This window comes from Carassius carassius, unplaced genomic scaffold (genome assembly GCF_963082965.1).
Source record: "Carassius carassius unplaced genomic scaffold, fCarCar2.1 SCAFFOLD_57, whole genome shotgun sequence".
In the NCBI taxonomy this organism is placed as follows: Eukaryota; Metazoa; Chordata; class Actinopteri; order Cypriniformes; family Cyprinidae; genus Carassius; species Carassius carassius.
Genome location: NW_026775196.1, coordinates 1229465 through 1242742, shown reverse-complemented (window position 1 = coordinate 1242742; position 13278 = coordinate 1229465). Strand labels below are relative to the sequence as shown.

The 13278-nt window shown below is 38.0% G+C and overlaps 11 non-coding genes across 11 annotated transcripts; all 11 read right to left on the bottom strand.

Annotated features, from left to right (window-relative positions):
• Positions 1-875: 875 nt before the first annotated feature.
• Positions 876-994, bottom strand: LOC132137757 (5S ribosomal RNA). The gene has a single exon (XR_009432080.1). It is a non-coding gene; the product is annotated as a 5S ribosomal RNA (ribosomal RNA).
• Positions 995-1537: 543 nt separating this feature from the next.
• On the bottom strand, positions 1538-1656 carry LOC132138328 (5S ribosomal RNA). The gene has a single exon (XR_009432626.1). It is a non-coding gene; the product is annotated as a 5S ribosomal RNA (ribosomal RNA).
• A 545-nt stretch (positions 1657-2201) lies between these two features.
• Positions 2202-2320, bottom strand: LOC132138497 (5S ribosomal RNA). Its single transcript, XR_009432787.1, has one exon. It is a non-coding gene; the product is annotated as a 5S ribosomal RNA (ribosomal RNA).
• Positions 2321-8504: 6184 nt separating this feature from the next.
• LOC132137949 (5S ribosomal RNA) lies at positions 8505-8623 on the bottom strand. The gene has a single exon (XR_009432266.1). It is a non-coding gene; the product is annotated as a 5S ribosomal RNA (ribosomal RNA).
• Positions 8624-9539: 916 nt separating this feature from the next.
• On the bottom strand, positions 9540-9658 carry LOC132138649 (5S ribosomal RNA). The gene has a single exon (XR_009432934.1). It is a non-coding gene; the product is annotated as a 5S ribosomal RNA (ribosomal RNA).
• Positions 9659-10235: 577 nt separating this feature from the next.
• On the bottom strand, positions 10236-10355 carry LOC132138921 (5S ribosomal RNA). The gene has a single exon (XR_009433195.1). It is a non-coding gene; the product is annotated as a 5S ribosomal RNA (ribosomal RNA).
• Positions 10356-10439: 84 nt separating this feature from the next.
• LOC132137813 (5S ribosomal RNA) lies at positions 10440-10558 on the bottom strand. Its single transcript, XR_009432134.1, has one exon. It is a non-coding gene; the product is annotated as a 5S ribosomal RNA (ribosomal RNA).
• Positions 10559-11124: 566 nt separating this feature from the next.
• Positions 11125-11243, bottom strand: LOC132137756 (5S ribosomal RNA). Its single transcript, XR_009432079.1, has one exon. It is a non-coding gene; the product is annotated as a 5S ribosomal RNA (ribosomal RNA).
• Positions 11244-12123: 880 nt separating this feature from the next.
• Positions 12124-12242, bottom strand: LOC132138648 (5S ribosomal RNA). Its single transcript, XR_009432933.1, has one exon. It is a non-coding gene; the product is annotated as a 5S ribosomal RNA (ribosomal RNA).
• Positions 12243-12819: 577 nt separating this feature from the next.
• Positions 12820-12939, bottom strand: LOC132138920 (5S ribosomal RNA). Its single transcript, XR_009433194.1, has one exon. It is a non-coding gene; the product is annotated as a 5S ribosomal RNA (ribosomal RNA).
• An 84-nt stretch (positions 12940-13023) lies between these two features.
• On the bottom strand, positions 13024-13142 carry LOC132137812 (5S ribosomal RNA). The gene has a single exon (XR_009432133.1). It is a non-coding gene; the product is annotated as a 5S ribosomal RNA (ribosomal RNA).
• Between the last annotated feature and the right edge of the window lie 136 nt (positions 13143-13278).

Genomic DNA, 13278 nt, shown 5'->3' with positions numbered 1-13278 from the left:
AGCCACTGTAATCTCCAGTACATTATATAAGTAGGGACGAAAACCCAAAAGCTTAAAGCACCTGGCAATCCCAGGTGGTCTCCCATCCAAGTAGTAACCAGAACCAAACATGCTAAGATTCAGACATAGGGCATTGACTCTTTTTCTTTTCTTTTTTTCTTTTTTTGCACGATTATTATATAATTAGTGAAAAAATTCCAAAAAGTAAAAAATTTTGAAAAATTTCCAAAAAGCTTTCAGCACCTGGTATTCCCAAGCGGTTTCCCATCCAAGTACTAACCAGGCATAGCCAGGTATGGCCGTAAGCGAAGGCTGCTGCAGAGAGAGGGCTATTTAAAGATCAGCCACTCTAATCTCCAGTTCAATATATAAGTAGGGAAGAAAACCCAAAAGCTTACAGCACCTGGTATTATTCCCAGACAGTCTCCCATCCAAGTAGTAACCAGAACTAAACATGCTAAGATTCAGAGATCTGGCATTGACTCTTTTTTTCTTTTTTTTTTTTTGCACGATTATTATTATATTAGTGAAAAAATTCCAAAAAGTTAAAAATTGTGAAAAATTTCCAAAAAGCTTTCAGCACCTGGTATTCCCAAGCGTTTTCCCATCCAAGTACTAACCAGGAATAGCCAGGTATGGCCGTAAGCGAAGGCTGCTGCAGAGAGAGGGCTATTTAAAGATCAGCCACTCTAATCTCCAGTTCAATATATAAGTAGGGAAGAAAACCCAAAAGCTTACAGCACCTGGTATTATTCTCAGGCAGTCTCCCATCCAAGTAGTAACCAGAACCAAACATTCTAAGATTCAGAGATCGGGCATTGACTCTTTTTTTTTTTTTTCAAGATTATTACATAACTAATGAAAATTTTCCAAAAAGCTTACAGCACCTGGTATTCCCAGGCGGTCTCCCATCCAAGTACTAACCAAGCCCAAACCTGCTTAGCTTCCGAGATCAGACGAGATCGGGCATAGCCAGGTTGGTATGGCCGTAAGCAAAAGCTGCTGCAAAGAGAGGGCTATTTAAAGATCAGCCACTCTAATCTCCAGTTCAATATATAAGTAGGGAAGAAAACCCAAAAGATTACAGCACCTGGTATTATTCCCAGGCAGTCTCCCATCCAAGTAGTAACCAGAACCAAACATGCTAAGATTCAGAGATTGGGCATTGACTCTTTTTTTTTTTTTTTTTTTTTTGCACGATTATTATATAATTAGTGAAAAAATTCCAAAAAGTTAAAAATTGTGAAAAATTTCCAAAAAGCTTTCAGCACCTGGTATTCCCAGGCGGTTTCCCATCCAAGCCGTAAGCGAAGGCTGCTGCAGAGAGAGGGCTATTTAAAGATCAGCCACTCTAATCTCCAGTTCAATATATAAGTAGGGAAGAAAACCCAAAAGCTTACAGCACCTGGTATTATTCTCAGGCAGTCTCCCATCCAAGTAGTAACCAGAACCAAACATTCTAAGATTCAGAGATCGGGCATTGACTCTTTTTTTTTTTTTTCAAGATTATTACATAACTAATGAAAATTTTCCAAAAAGCTTACAGCACGTGGTATTCCCAGGCGGTCTCCCATCCAAGTACTAACCAAGCCCAAACCTGCTTAGCTTCCGAGATCAGACGAGATCGGGCATAGCCAGGTTGGTATGGCCGTAAGCAAAAGCTGCTGCAAAGAGAGGGCTATTTAAAGATCAGCCACTCTAATCTCCAGTTCAATATATAAGTAGGGAAGAAAACCCAAAAGCTTACAGCACCTGGTATTATTCCCAGGCAGTCTCCCATCCAAGTAGTAACCAGAACCAAACATGCTAAGATTCAGAGATCTGGCATTGACTCTTTTTTTCTTTTCTTTTTTTTGCACGATTATTATATAATTAGTGAAAAAATTCCAAAAAGTAAAAAATTTTGAAAAATTTCCAAAAAGCTTTCAGCACCTGGTATTCCCAGGCGGTTTCCCATCCAAGCCGTAAGCGAAGGCTGCTGCACAGAGAGGGCTATTTAAAGATCAGCCACTCTAATCTCCAGTTCAATATATAAGTAGGGAAGAAAACCCAAAAGCTTACAGCACCTGGTATTATTCTCAGGCAGTCTCCCATCCAAGTAGTAACCAGAACCAAACATTCTAAGATTCAGAGATTGGGCATTGACTCATTTTTTTTTTTTTTTTCAAGATTATTACATAACTAATGAAAATTTTCCAAAAAGCTTACAGCACCTGGTATTCCCAGGCGGTCTCCCATCCAAGTACTAACCAAGCCCAAACCTGCTTAGCTTCCGAGATCAGACAAGATCGGGCATGGCCAGGTTGGTATGGCCGTAAGCGAAAGCTGCTGCAATGAGAGGGCTATTTAAAGATCAGCCACTCTAATCTCCAGTTCAATATATAGGTAGGGAAGAAAACCTAAAAGTTTACAGCACCTGGTATTATTCCCAGGCAGTCTCCCATCCAAGTAGTAACCAGAACCAAACATTCTAAGATTCAGAGATCGGGCATTGACTCTTTTTTTTTTTTTTTTTTGCACGATTATTATATAATTAGTGAAAAAATTCCAAAAAAGTTAAAAATTGTGAAAAATTTCCAAAAAGCTTTCAGCACCTGGTATTCCCAGGCGGTTTCCCATCCAAGTACTAACCAGGCATAGCCAGGTATGGCCGTAAGCGAAGGCTGCTGCAGAGAGAGGGCTATTTAAAGATCAGCCACTCTAATCTCCAGTTCAATATATAAGTAGGGAAGAAAACCCAAAAGCTTACAGCACCTGTTATTATTCTCAGGCAGTCTCCCATCCAAGTAGTAACCAGAACCAAACATGCTAAGATTCAGAGATCTGGCATTGACTCTTTTTTTTTTTTTTTTTCAAGATTATTACATAACTAATGAAAATTTTCCAAAAAGCTTACAGCACCTGGTATTCCCAGGCGGTCTCCCATCCAAGTACTAACCAAGCCCAAACCTGCTTAGCTTCCGAGATCAGACGAGATCAGGCATAGCCAGGTTTTTTTTTTTGGTATTTTTTTTTTTTTTATTATTATTTTCTTAGAAAACACATACAATACATTACATTTCTTCTAAGAAAAGAAATTTACATTCCAATTAAAACAAAATAAAAACAAAGACATTCATATGATCAAATAGATATTTTTCTTCCACATCATTCTGTTCCTGGAAATGCTATTTCAAACTCTTTCAAAACTGAGTAAACCTCCGAAGTAAACACTTTATCAAATTCCTTATTTTTTTTTCCTGTTTAAAATAACAATACAAACATTCTATATAACTTTCCCAACGTCTTTTAAACAAACACCACACATCCATCATAATTTCTTCTTGTTTTGCGATCCCTCTTCTTTCCCAGATGACTTTTTTCATTAACATTACAAACAGATTGATCACCTTTTTGTTTCTTTCCTTCTCATCGAACCCTAACATAATGATCCTATTCAATTCTGTATCCTCTCGATCTTGCTCCCCTCCCAGGTTTACAATTATAGTTTTGCATTTTTCATTAAAATCCTTCAGTGCCTTACAGTGTAGAAACACATGTAAAAAATCTTCCTCTTCCTCATTGCATACTTTGCATATGGCACTTTGTTCCATCCCAATTTTTTTAAGTATAACATCAGTAAACAGCACCCTTTGTCTGATATAATACTCAGAATTTTCCAATTTGACCTCAATTATCTCCCCTTTCATGTTTTTCCAAATATCTTCTTCTTTTAAGCCTTCAAATGTCTTCTGCCAAAATTTGTTTGCAACAGGTTTCTTAAAAATCATGTCTCTGAAAAAACCATAAAACATTTTCACTGTACATTCTTTTAAAAGCCACAATTTCTCTCCCAGTATTACATACACATCCTTTTCTTCTTTCTCCCCTTCCATAGTTTCAACCTTTTCTATCCATTCTTTAGGTATTGCATTTTGTATAATTTCATACTTAGTTTTCAGTTCTTGTTTATTAAATTCTTCCTTTGCTTCCTCCATCACATCTACTATATACTGCATTGGTAAAAAGCCTTCTTTATATTCATATAAAACATCTCTTACTTTGATTATTCCAACTTCCATCAATTCTTTAAAATATATTTCCTTCCCTTGGTTTAAAATGCCGGTGTTTAGGAATAATGGCTGATTTAAGATGTTTTCTCTTCCATGTACGTTGTACTGTACAGTACTTAAAAAAATTCCCCAAGCCCTTAAAACTTCTTTATAAAACGTTGGCAACCCCTCTGTTATCCATTCTTTTGTTCTCATCCATAACACATTATCTCCCAGATTAAAATTCCCACATTTGTTTAAAAAAATCCCCATTGTTGTTTTCCATTCTGCTTTGTTTCCCTCATCCAGATACTTTTTGACTAATTTGACTCTCAGACTATTCTTCCTTTGCTCCACATCGATTAAACCCAAACCTCCTTTTCCCTTCATCCCTATTAAAGTATTGTACGCAATTCTAGCTGGTTTCCCGACCCATAAAAAGTCTAAAAAACATCTTTTCAACCCTCTTTCCACCCACACCGGCATAGATGTCACATATAAAAAATACCACAATTTTGAAGTCATTAAAACATTCAAGATTAAGACCTTCCCTTCTAAATTTAGTGCCCTCAATTTCCAAAAGTTCAGTCTTCTTTCAATGCTTCCCACTATTTCTTCCCACATGATTTCTCTCACTTAATCTTCATCTTTACCCATTAAAATTCCTAAAATCTTTATTTCTTTTACTTCCTTGAATTTAAAATTCTCTGCTAAGTCTGTCGTCTGCCCAAATCTCCTATATGCAGTTTTTGCTTCATTTATTTTTCCTCCTGACCCCTTGCAAAATCTCCGTACTATTTCCATTACTTGTTTGACACTTTCTTCTTCTCTAGCAAAAATGGTAGTGTCATCAGCATATTGAAAAATTTTACTCTCTTTTCCTGTTTGTTCAATCTCTATTCCTTTAATTCCCCTTTCTTGTTTTATGGCTAGTCCAAGCAGTTCTGCCACCAATGAATATAGCAGGGCTGATAAAGGACACCCTTGTCTTATAGATCGTGTTATCCTAAAACATTTTGTTAAAAACCCATTACATTTTATTGTTGTCATTGCTCCCTTGTATAAAATTCGAATCCATTTAATAAAAATCTCCCCAAACCCAAAACTTTTTAAAATATCAAACAAATATTCGTGTTCCACCCTGTCAAAAGCTTTTTCAAAATCTAAGTTAATGATATAACCTCCTTTCCTTTTATCTCTCATGTACCTTATCGTGTCTTTTATACTCATTATTACATCTGAAATGTCTTTCCCTTTTACTCCATATGCCTGATTTGTTGTTATTATATTTGGCATTATCTGTTTTAATCTATTCGCTAAAAGTTTTGCTAAAATCTTTAAATCAGTATTTAACATTGTGATAGGTCTATAATTTTTTAATTCATTTTTTTCCCCCTTCTTCTTGTATATTATCTTCATTAATCCCATTCCCATTCTTAACATCATTCCTCCTTTTTCAAAAATCTCATCATAAACATCTCTTAAAATATCTACTAAAAGGTCTTTAAAAGTTTGGTAAAACTCGCTTCCTAAACCATCAATGCCTGGGCTTTTCTTTTTGTTCATTTCATTTATTGCACTTTCTATTTCTTCTTTACTTATTGTCTGATCGCATTCTTCCTTCTCCTCTTTACTCACTTTAATTTTTATTAATTCCATTAATTCCCTTTTTTCTCTCTCCTTTACTCCTTCAGTACTAAACAATTTTTCAAAATAGTTTTTTACCTCTTTTAAAATTTCCCCACATTCTTGTACCGTTTCACCATTTTCTTTTCGTATTTCTTTTATAGTTTCAAATCTTCCTTTTCTTTTTTCAAGATCAAAAAAAAAACTTTGTACTTTTTCTCCTTCTACCAGATATTTAGCTTTACACCTCAACATTACCCCCTTATATCTATTCTCTTCCATCTCTTTCAACTCTTCTTGTATTTCTTTTATTTTTTGAATATCTTCTGTTTCCTCATTTACTTGCTTCTCCAGTCTTTCTCTTATTTCTTTTTCTTTATTCTTTTTGCATTTCTGTTTTAACACACAATAACTATTAGTGATTTTTTTCACTAACAATTTCAAGTTCTCCCACCAGATCCTTTTGTCCTCTAAATACATTTCATTCTCTTTTTCTTTTTTTATTGTATCTTTTATTGTTGCCACATAATCCTCATCCTTTAAAATGTCTGTATTTAAAACCCATACCCCTGGCCCTCTTTTCCCAACATCCCAATCTAAATGTACAAAAAACGGCTTATGATCACTTAAACTCGTTTCTTCATACCTTAACTTCTCTATAAAACATTCTAAATTCCTTGTACATAAAACCATATCTATTCTTGTTTGATAAATGAAATTGCCTACTATTTGTCTTCTCGAGTATTCTCTTTTGCTTTCATTCCTTTCCCTCCATACAGCCATCATATAGTTTTCCTCCATTAGTGATCTTAACTCTTTCCTTCCCGTATCACTTTTGAAACTCATACCCTCCGCTATATCTTGTCTGCTAAAAACTGTATTAAAATCCCCCATCATAATTATATATTTATAATTCCTCACAATTGTCTTGATAGTGTTAAAAAATGATCTCTTTTCTTCTTTTTTCGTTGGTGCATGTATGTTGACCAGTAGTATGTTCTTCTCTTCGTAACTCATTTCCACTATCAAACATTTCCCTATTTCATCTTTGTATATTTCTTTACAGCTTACACCACTGTTTTCCCTTATTAAAATTGCCACACCTCTACCATTTCTTTCATCACCATTATTATACAGAATTTCCCCATTCCACCTTTTCCTCATTTCAATTATAGACCTATCTGTCCAATTTGTTTCTTGTAGCATTATTATGTCTTCTTTTTTACACATTTCTTTTACTTTATCAAACTTTCTAACATCTTGAAGTCCTCTTGCATTAAAAGTTACCAACTTTATGAGCATAAGACAGAAAAAAGTATTCATAAAAACCATTGTTTTTCATTCGATCTCCCCCATATCCTTTAACAGTTCAAATCGGTTTACATTTTTCAACAAGTCCTCTTTAACTACTTTTTTCCTTACCCCGCCCAAACTTGGTTTTACCTTGATCGATCTTCTTCTTTTCATTTGTATCCCAGCTTTGTCCTCCTTTTCCTCTTCACTGCCCATTTCAACAGTCTGTTCTTCATTTACGATCCTTTGATGTTCTATTTTGTCCAAAAGTATTTCAAGGGGTCTCTGCAGTTTGCATCTCCGCTTCACCCCCTTGTTGTGATTGTTCTTCCTGTATGTAACTTTCTTCTCTCTGTTCTCCTTTGTCCTTATTTTCGTTGGTTTCATTAGTCTGTGTTGTTGTTGTTCCTTCCTCTTGCTCCTTTTCACTGTCATGCATCTGCCCACTCACACCTTCTTCATCTTCTTCCTCGTTTTCCATCCAGCATTCACACTTGCTTAGCACCTCCTTGCAATCCGGGCATTTTACCACCCTGCAGTCCCTCGCCATGTGTCCCCTCTCATTGCATTTGTAACATCTAAACTCCGGACAGTCTTTCACCATATGCTCTGGGCTCATGCACAACCTGCATGTCTTTACCTGCTGGCTATGCATGACCCGAAAGTGCTGTGGTCCTTCTGCTGTGACAAACTTGGTGCTATACGGGAGTGAGATCACTTCTCTGGGGAATCTTGTTTTTACAAATCTTGTTCCGTCTTCAATATTTGTGCCAGGATAAAACCTTCTCTTTATTTTAGAGATGGGGAGAACTCCCCATCCCTCCAATTTCTTTAAAATTTCCTCGTCATCCATGTAAACAGGGAGATGCATAAAAGAAACAACAAAATCTCTGTTTTGAAGTCTTGTTACCTCACAGGTTTTTCCTTTGATTATTACTCCATTCATCAGCTCCTCGATGTCCTCCTCGGTCTCCAAAGTCACCTCATAACATCTGGTTTGTTTCGGTCGAACCGCCAAGATTTTCCCTTCTCCAACTTTTTCTGTCACTGACATTATAATATCCACTGCTCTCACATCATCCAAATCCATTAAATCAACTGTTACTGTTGCTTCCTTTTTGTAAACTCTTTTCCAGGTTTCCTTCTTTGTTTCTTTTTCATGTCCATCTCTGTGTCTTTGTTCAAGATCGACTTCATTTCCACTCCGTGTTTCTCGTGCCATTGCTGTGGTCGTTGCCGGTAATCTGTCCATTTTGAAAATTAAAGCCAAAAAAAAACTCCCCCCCCAAACAGCGTGAGCTGCTGGGAGGAGAAAAAAGTCAAAACAAAAACAACAAAATAAAGCTTTTCCCAAAAAATAATGAACAAAAACCAAATCAAAATAGGTGAGCCTCTATCACCAACTGCTCAAACTGCCAACTCACTTCCTGTACAACTCACTAGCGCCGCCAGGTTGGTATGGCCGTAAGCGAAAGCTGCTGCAAAGAGAGGGCTATTTAAAGATCAGACACTCTAATCTCCAGTTCATTATATAAGTTCGGAATAAAACCCAAAAGCTTACAGCACCTGGTATTCCCAGGCGGTCTCCCATCCAAGTACTAACCAGGCCCAAACCTGCTTAGCTTCCGAGATCAGAAAAGATCGGGTATAGCCAGGTTGGTATGGCCGTAAGCGAAAGCTGCTGCAAAGAGAGGGCTATTTAAAGATCAGCCACTGTAATCTCCAGTACATTATATAAGTAGGGACGAAAACCCAAAAGCTAACAGCACCTGGCAATCCCAGGCGGTCTCCCATCCAAGTAGTAACCAGAACAAACATGCTAAGATTCAGACATCGGGCATTGACTCTTTTTTTTTTGTTTGTTTTTTTTTTTTTTTGCACGATTGTTATATAATCAGTTAAAAAATTCCAAAAAGTAAAAAATTTTGAAAAATTTCCAAAAAGCTTTCAGCACCTGGTATTCCCAGGCGGTTTCCCATCCAAGTACTAACCAGGCATAGCCAGGTATGGCCGTAAGCGAAGGCTGCTGCAGAGAGAGGGCTATTTAAAGATCAGCCACTCTAATCTCAAGTTCAATATATAGGTAGGGAAGAAAACCCAAAAGCTTACAGCACCTGGTATTATTCCCAGGCAGTCTCCCATCCAAGTAGTAACCAGAACCAAACATGCTAAGATTCAGAGATCAGGCATTGACTCTTTTTTTTTTTTTTTTTTTTTTTGGCACGATTATTATATAATTTGTGAAAAAATTCCAAAAAGTAAAAAATTGTGAAAAATTTCCAAAAAGCTTTCAGCACCTGGTATTCCCAGGCGGTTTCCCATCCAAGTACTAACCAGGCATAGCCAGGTATGGCCGTAAGCGAAGGCTGCTGCAGAGAGAGGGCTATTTAAAGATCAGCCACTCTAATCTCCAGTTCAATATATAAGTAGGGAAGAAAACCCAAAAGCTTACAGCACCTGGTATTATTCTCAGGCAGTCTCCCATCCAAGTAGTAACCAGAACCAAACATTCTAAGATTCAGAGATTGGGCATTGACTCTTTTTTTTTTTTTTCAAGATTATTACATAACTAATGAAAATTTTCCAAAAAGTTTACAGCACCTGGTATTCCCAGGCGGTCTCCCATCCAAGTACTAACCAAGCCCAAACCTGCTTAGCCTCCGAGATCAGACGAGATCGGGCATAGCCAGGTTGGTATGGCCGTAAGCGAAAGCTGCTGCAAAGAGAGCGATTATTAAAGATCAGCCACTCTAATCTCCAGTTCAATATATAGGTAGGGAAGAAAACCCAAAAGCTTACAGCACCTGGTATTATTCTCAGGCAGTCTCCCATCCAAGTAGTAACCAGAACCAAACATTCTAAGATTCAGAGATCTGGCATTGACTCTTTTTTTTTTTTTTTTTTTTTTTTTTTTTTGCACGATTATTATATAATTAGTGAAAAAATTCCAAAAAGTAAAAAATTTTGAAAAATTTCCAAAAAGCTTTCAGCACCTGGTATTCCCAGGCGGTTTCCCATCCAAGTACTAACCAGGCATAGCCAGGTATGGCCGTAAGCGAAGGCTGCTGCAGAGAGAGAGCTATTTAAAGATCAGCCACTCTAATCTCCAGTTCAATATATAAGTAGGGAAGAAAACCCAAAAGCTTACAGCACCTGGTATTATTCTCAGGCAGTCTCCCATCCAAGTAGTAACCAGAACCAAACATTCTAAGATTCAGAGATTGGGCATTGACTCTTTTTTTTTTTTTTCAAGATTATTACATAACTAATGAAAATTTTCCAAAAAGCTTACAGCACCTGGTATTCCCAGTCGGTCTCCCATCGAAGTACTAACCCAAGCCCAAACCTGCTTAGCTTCCGAGATCAGACGAGATCGGGCATAGCCAGGTTGGTAGGGCCGTAAGCGAAAGCTGCTGCAAAGAGAGGGCTATTTAAAGATCAGACACTCTAATCTCCAGTTCATTATATAAGTTCGGAATAAAACCCAAAAGCTTACAGCACCTGGTATTCCCAGGCGGTCTCCCATCCAAGTACTAACCAGGCCCAAACCTGCTTAGCTTCCGAGATCAGACGAGATCGGGCATAGCCAGGTTGGAATGGCCGTAAGCGAAAGCTGCTGCAAAGAGAGGGCGAATTAAAGATCAGGCACTGTAATCTCCAGTGCATTATATAAGTAGGGACGAAAACCCAAAAGCTTACAGCACCTGGCAATCCCAGGCGGTCTCCCATCCAAGTAGTAACCAGAACCAAACATGCTAAGATTCAGACATAGGGCATTGACTCTTTTTTTTTCTTTTTTTCTTTTTTTGCACGATTATTATATAATTAGTGAAAAAATTCCAAAAAGTAAAAAATTGTGAAAAATTTCCAAAAAGCTTTCAGCACCTGGTATTCCCAAGAGGTTTCCCATCCAAGTACTAACCAGGCATAGCCAGGTATGGCCGTAAGCGAAGGCTGCTGCAGAGAGAGGGCTATTTAAAGATCAGCCACTCCAATCTCCAGTTCAATATATAAGTAGGGAAGAAAACCCAAAAGCTTACAGCACCTGGTATTATTCCCAGGCAGTCTCCCATCCAAGTAGTAACCAGAACCAAACATTCTAAGATTCAGAGATCGGCAATTGACTCTTTTTTTTTTTCAAGATTATTACATAACTAATGAGAATTTTCCAAAAAGCTTACAGCACCTGGTATTCCCAGGCGGTCTCCCATCCAAGTACTAACCAAGCCCAAACCTGCTTAGCTTCCGAGATCAGACGAGATCGGGCATAGCCAGGTTGGTATGGCCGTAAGCAAAAGCTGCTGCAAAGAGAGGGCTATTTAAAGATCAGCCACTCTAATCTCCAGTTCAATATATAAGTAGGGAAGAAAACCCAAAAGCTTACAGCACCTGGTATTATTCCCAGGCAGTCTCCCATCCAAGTAGTAACCAGAACCAAACATGCTAAGATTCAGAGATCGGGCATTGACTCTTTTTTTTTTTTTTTTTTGCACGATTATTATATAATTAGTGAAAAAATTCCAAAAAGTTAAAAATTGTGAAAAATTTCCAAAAAGCTTTCAGCACCTGGTATTCCCAGGCAGTTTCCCATCCAAGTACTAACCAGGCATAGCCAGGTATGGCCGTAAGCGAAGGCTGCTGATGAGAGAGGGCTATTTAAAGATCAGCCACTCTAATCTCCAGTTCAATATATAAGTAGGGAAGAAAACCCAAAAGCGTACAGCACCTGGTATTATTCTCAGGCAGTCTCCCATCCAAGTAGTAACCAGAACCAAACATTCTAAGATTCAGAGATCTGGCATTGACTCTTTTTTTTTTTTTTTTTTCTCTGCACGATTATTATATAATTAGTGAAAAAATTCCAAAAAGTAAAAAATTTTGAAAAATTTCCAAAAAGCTTTCAGCACCTGGTATTCCCAGGCGGTTTCCCATCCAAGCCGTAAGCGAAGGCTGCTGCACAGAGAGGCCTATTTAAAGATCAGCCACTCTAATCTCCAGTTCAATATATAAGTAGGGAAGAAAACCCAAAAGCTTACAGCACCTGGTATTATTCTCAGGCAGTCTCCCATCCAAGTAGTAACCAGAACCAAACATTCTAAGATTCAGAGATTGGGCATTGACTCTTTTTTTTTTTTTTCAAAATTATTACATAACTAATGAAAATTTTCCAAAAAGTTTACAGCACCTGGTATTCCCAGGCGGTCTCCCATCCAAGTACTAACCAAGCCCAAACCTGCTTAGCCTCCGAGATCAGACGAGATCGGGCATAGCCAGGTTGGTATGGCCGTAAGCGAAAGCTGCTGCAAAGAGAGCGATATTTAAAGATCAGCCACTCTAATCTCCAGTTCAATATATAGGTAGGGAAGAAAACCCAAAAGCTTACAGCACCTGGTATTATTCTCAGGCAGTCTCCCATCCAAGTAGTAACCAGAACCAAACATTCTAAGATTCAGAGATCTGGCATTGACTCTTTTTTTTTTTTTTTTTTTTTTTTTTTTTTGCACGATTATTATATAATTAGTGAAAAAATTCCAAAAAGTAAAAAATTTTGAAAAATTTCCAAAAAGCTTTCAGCACCTGGTATTCCCAGGCGGTTTCCCATCCAAGTACTAACCAGGCATAGCCAGGTATGGCCGTAAGCGAAGGCTGCTGCAGAGAGAGAGCTATTTAAAGATCAGCCACTCTAATCTCCAGTTCAATATATAAGTAGGGAAGAAAACCCAAAAGCTTACAGCACCTGGTATTATTCTCAGGCAGTCTCCCATCCAAGTAGTAACCAGAACCAAACATTCTAAGATTCAGAGATTGGGCATTGACTCTTTTTTTTTTTTTTCAAGATTATTACATAACTAATGAAAATTTTCCAAAAAGCTTACAGCACCTGGTATTCCCAGTCGGTCTCCCATCGAAGTACTAACCCAAGCCCAAACCTGCTTAGCTTCCGAGATCAGACGAGATCGGGCATAGCCAGGTTGGTAGGGCCGTAAGCGAAAGCTGCTGCAAAGAGAGGGCTATTTAAAGATCAGACACTCTAATCTCCAGTTCATTATATAAGTTCGGAATAAAACCCAAAAGCTTACAGCACCTGGTATTCCCAGGCGGTCTCCCATCCAAGTACTAACCAGGCCCAAACCTGCTTAGCTTCCGAGATCAGACGAGATCGGGCATAGCCAGGTTGGAATGGCCGTAAGCGAAAGCTGCTGCAAAGAGAGGGCGAATTAAAGATCAGGCACTGTAATCTCCAGTGCATTATATAAGTAGGGACGAAAACCCAAAAGCTTACAGCACCTGGCAATCCCAGGCGGTCTCCCATCCAAGTAGTAACCAG